Genomic DNA, 5,775 nt, shown 5'->3' on the forward strand with positions numbered 1-5,775 from the left:
GTAGGCAGTGAAGTTAAGGGGCATTTTAGACTTGGTTTCAAATTCCACCCAATGGAGGGGCATGTTCTTCTCTCCCTTAGAAATGTTTTGTGTTATCTGCTTTGTGCCATCACCTATAATGGAAGAGATGGTCTCAGACAGAGGACACCAACCTACTCTGAATAGCAGGCAATGATCTGCTTAGCAATAGGAACCAAGCAAGGACCACTAGCACGCTTCCTTCATACTTCCTTCAATTTTGCTGTATGAGCTGAAGGTTCATTCTAAAAGTCTAGGGATGAAGGATGGAGACAGTGGCAAAAACTCTGCATGACTGCCACCTCTGGTGTATCACCAGTGCTGTGCTCTGGGCTAGCTTTCTTAGGATCCAGCACAGGTTGCGATATCCCCTTGTTTTCCCTCATCTCTTTGCACAGCTACTCTCCTCAGAAAGCASTACTACATGATGGCTATCATGGCTCTCATTGGCCAGCCAGTTGACCAGGTGAGGACTTACAATAGTCAATGGTGATACCCGGAATGAAGTAATAAGGGCATGACATGTAGAAGACTGCTTCTTTGAGCTCTCATCCTCTATAATTGCTAGCCAGTAACAATTAACCTATTACAGTTTTTAATCTCTATTTTTCAGACTAAAAGTCTTTTTCTCAAGCTGTAAGGAAAGAAACAATCACCTCAGGGGATGGGAAGTTATGCTCTTGTCTCTTTCTACAGAGGGAAATGCTGAAAAATGCAGAGATGCAGCTTAAAATTTGTCACTGACTAAGCTATGCCAAACAAGTCAGACATACCCCCTTCTAAAGACCCAAGTGGCCCACAAACTGGAAGTCTGTCAGTACGGCAATGTAATCTCATTGCATGGCGGGGCAGTAATGCCAAACTGTTTATGGTGCTGCTGTAATCGTGAAGAACAGAGAGTGAATAAGGATTATTCAAGATGCTTGCAGTAAACTGGAAATTCAGGGAAGGAGAGGAAGCAATATTCATCTTCCCTGTGTTTCTTTGAAAACCATCTTATGTGGATCACTCTGCTTCTCAGTTCTTTGTTTCATGTCCTGTGTTGATAGGCTTTTGGTGTGGTCTCAATCAAGTCTAGTTTATTCCTTTTTTAATAAATTGTTTATTGGATAACACATGCTGAAATATTCTTTGCCAGGGAAGTTCACAGACCATGTCAGTTACCTACAACTCTTGCCATCATGCTACGAGTGAACAGGCTGAGGGACAGCCCAAGTTTAACAATGAGTCTCTGTTTCTAATCTGAGAGATAGGAATATGTTGTAGGCATTGATGGTTCTCACACTCATATGTGTAATTTCCAGCTAGATAAGTTGTTTTCTTTCCAGCTTCTCGTCTAATAAAATGAAGCAGACAATGTGGAGGGTGTTAAAAAAGGGTGCTTTAGAAGCTAATTTTAAGCTACAACTGAAGGAAGACTATGATTTTAAAAGATCCTTGGATGTAGAGTTGGAAATTACATAATCTTGACAAATCCACAGTGTTTTAGCAGAAAAACCTTTTTGTATCCACACACAGGAAGACACAGGTTTAGCAGATAATTAACCAGAGCAAGAACTTAGAGTGAGAAACAGCAGCTCCAGGAAAAGGAGCAATTTGACAGATATCATGCCCCTGGAAAGTGAAGGACTTCTGTAGGAGGTAAAGGTCAGCTTTAACGTCATCCCAGCTTCCACCTTGCTCCATGCTGCATAAGAGTGGTGGATTTAAGGAAAAGCACAAATTACATGGGTAAGAGATGATCTGCAACTGCTTTGTTCTAAATCTCCCTGGAATATAAYTTTTCACTACCATCTGCCATTTGCTGGATTTTCATAAAATTAACTCTCCCAAAGCCCTCTGACATAAAGATAAATGAAAATTGTGCCCTTTACAAGCACCAAACTCGAAAATCCTTCTCCTTCATGAAAAGCCACATCTTTTTATTTCCATGTTTTCTCCTGGGTTGCTTCTCCTGAAATAATTAGGAAGACTTTGTTATAAACCAGATACATCAGAAAATGTTAATAGATTTTTTAAATCTAAATGTAAAGCACAGCTTAATCTATAATCACTTGCACGTCAATTTAATGTGATAGCTTTTTCTCCTTGGCTTTGCGCAAGGAATCTGGGCTTGACCCTGATTCTTGACACAGAAATTCCCTTTTCCAGTCTAAATGGGTCTATTGTCTTCTAGACTTTTAAGTTCCTTTGTAATGCCCCTAACCTTTGTAGAGGCAGCATGAAAGACATTTGCATGAGAGTCATTTGGGGTTGATAGAAATCCCAGACTCCTCTGAGCCTTTGAGAGTGTTCCAGCCTTAGAGGCTTCACTCAGCAACACATAAATACAAATTATTTCCCACTTGGACCTGGGACAAATATGCTGCTTTTCAGGATGTGGCAACGATTTTCATCAAGCCTTCTGTTCCAAAAATATGACGTATCTTTAGATTTGTGTCTGTGATTAATGAAACTTATATAGGGGCAAATGTGTTTACAATAGTAAGTCTGAAAAGGGAGATGTATTGAGTCCAAGTTTCAATCTTCTGCACTTTTAATCTCCATAACCTAAAGGGAAACTACCAAAGACAAGTGTTGATTGTACAGAAGGCAATTTGATTAAAAATCCAGCACAGCACACTAACCTATTGATCAAACTGTTGTGGCTACAAAGTGAATTATTGAATCAACTGTAATTTGTTTTATAACTATGATGACATTTATAGAGGGACTAAAATAATAAATTTGTCCTTACAAGGTACAAGTCTCTAATTTTCCACATATAAATTTACTTTGGGCATGAATATACGGTAGCTTAGGAGTTAGTATAAACCTGGAACAAACTTTCTGTACTGCACAGTACACTTTCATACACAATAAGAGCACTGGCTGAAGCTGGGCTTAAGCACATGAGAATAGTGTGAACCCTTAATTTTCTTACCTGGACTGAGTATTATATTGGATGCAACCACATGGTACTGCATAAAGAAGTGACTTCAGGTTGACTCATGAACAGATTTCAAATGCCTAAGATCTGTTAAAATGAAATAACCTTTCATTTTCACGTTATCAGCACTTCTTATTTCATCTGAAAGTAGTGTCTTGGTTTGTATACAAGGTTACTAGCATACTAGTTTTATAAGCATACTAGTATCATAGTATAAGTATTATAGTTTTATAATAGTACCATTGTATAAGTATCATAGTCATCTGCAGTAGATATGGAACAGAAGTGACAATTATGTCATCTTTAAGGCCTTCCTGGTACTGATAATCATTGTCACCTCTACTTCTTTAGAGACAGGGTTTTGTATGGGAAGGTAGTGTGATATAACTTACCCAGTGATCTTTGGTGGTTTTGGTTCCCTCCTTTACAGTAGATTCATTCTAGCCTTTGCAGGCAGCATCAGCTACTATTCCACACCCATGACCAATAACAAATGCACAGTAAGGTAATAGTCATATATACATACATGCATGGATATGTGTAAATATGTGCAAGTACATGTGTGTATATATACGTGTATGTGTTGTACTTACCTGGACTTTTTGTTACATATTCTCCTACTTCCTTATCTGTCAAAGCTGCATTGCTTGTCTTCTAAAGCATTAGCCTGGAAACTTTCAGCCATATTCTTATCTTTAATTACAGGAGTCATTCCCCAAAAACTACTTTTCCCAAGATGGGAGTATCTGTGTACGTGGGAAGAGGATTAAAGTGCAGATTTGTTACAAACTCAGACTATTTTCCAGGTAGTGTTTGTGAAATTACTGAACAGGAAAGATTAGAAAGCTGGCAGGAGTCCCAACCCTCTTATAAGCTGGACAACAACTGTAAATATTTAAAGGATCACATCTGACAGTAAATCCTCCATCACACTGACTATGAGACAGTCTTGTAGAGACTGGGATATCTGCTGCTTCATGACATCATGGCAGATAACAAATCTAAGAGGTGCCAGGGTTGAATGTGTAATCTTGCTGTGTGTGATAGGCTGCTTTCCTTTTGAGTAAACCTATCCTGCAATATTCCCAAAGCAACCTTGGGATCTGGTGGCTACAACAGGAAATTATTTTCTTGTCTTCAGGGAATTCTTTAGAGCTATAAATGACTGACTGACTTTTTCAATTAGGACAATAAAAAGGCAATCTTCAGCTGAGTTTCAAAATGATTTCTGATTTGAGCTTTTTATTTCATTAGCTTATTATTCAGTCACCTCATTCTGATTTTTCTGGCTTCATAGAAAAATATAAAATAATTGTGTTTCTAAATAAACAGCATTTCAGAGAAAATTAGAGAGTTTTTAATTTAAAATTCACTGCAACAGAGTGGTCTTGACAATGATGGAGATGAGCAACCCATGAAAAGCAAGGTTGGGGTTTGTGTGGTTTGAGGAGTTTGGAGGTTTGGGGATTTGTGTTTGGTTTTTATTTTTTATTTACCAATCTTAATCTTCACAAAAACATTCTTAGGAGCCTCTACTCCATTTTGTGAGGAATAATTTAAGGATTTATAGACTTACTTTTAAAGATGGGCCACCGAGACATGCAAACACAGGTGACTTATACTTTGCAAGGTAATGAATGTTCTTGTCTCTCCCAGGCATCGATGAAGAAAGTTCACAATTCTTTCAGGTGGTGCCTTTAGAGCATTTAACATACTTGGCATTTTGTAGAACTACATATGGTACATAAAGGATCTAAGGGTGCAGCAGGGCTGGCAATTAGCACTTTGCCCCTCTGGGTCTCTGTAAAATATACTCTTTATGAAAGAAAGTCATGCACACTGACACCTTTGAATTGCAGTCACTGAGTGGAGGAAAAGAAGACGACCATGAGCCATCACAGTTTTTAAGGATGTTTTTAATAAAAAGGCATAGACAAAGGCACTTTTGTTGCAAATGAACACTAAGAGAGAGGCAGTTCACAGTCCCACCACTGAGTAGAGTATTTCTTACAGAGTTTTGTCAATGTCAGGCAGGTTTGTTTTTTTCCCTCAGCTGAAATAACAGTTCCATCCAAAGGCATGGTCTAAAGTAGGAGAGACTGGTCTCTGCTGTGAAACAACTGGCAGTCATGGAAGACTCCCTGCCTGGACTCATAAATACCCTGCTTGTATAACCACTTGTGGCTAGATACATACACAAAAAATGCAGGCATCACTGAACCTCAGTGCTGGAGATAGCACTGGTCCATCAGTTTCCCTGCTTATGGTGCTGCTTCTGGATGCCCTGCCTTCTTGCTCCACTTTTATTCTCGACTCTCCCCTGGGTCCCTGACGACACCAGCCTTACTCCCTCATCTTGTGATTTTCTTTGCACCTCTAGACACAGCAGCTGCAGCTCATCTTTTGGTTCTCTATGCCAAAGCTTTCACATCCTCCCTTGCTTCTTTGAGAGAATCAGCATTTCTGGCTCATGGTCATCTGGTAGGAATGATGCTTCAGCCTTGAGGTGCTGCTGGTCTCCCCTGCATCTCATTGCTTCTCCTTCGGCCTCTGAAACTTGTGGAAGAGGAAGGAAACGGGATTAGAAGCTGTTGGTGGGGCAAGGCGTGGTGGTGCCGTTTCCTAGCCTCCAAGAGGATGCCTGAGTACAGCATGCCGTGGTGACAGCTCACACTGCTCCCTAGATAAGACCAGCAAGAGTATCAGCTGTCAGTGCCAGTCCAGAAAGCTCTTCCCATTAGTCCCAAAGACCTCGAACCGCTCAGTAAGTACTTCAGCCACACGTTTCCTCCAGGCTGGTTGGCTTCTTTGTTCTTTTTTTTTTCTTT

This window comes from Malurus melanocephalus, unplaced genomic scaffold, assembly GCF_030028575.1.
Source record: "Malurus melanocephalus ecotype Western Australia unplaced genomic scaffold, MMel_1.1 scaffold_271, whole genome shotgun sequence".
Lineage (NCBI taxonomy): Eukaryota > Metazoa > Chordata > Aves > Passeriformes > Maluridae > Malurus > Malurus melanocephalus.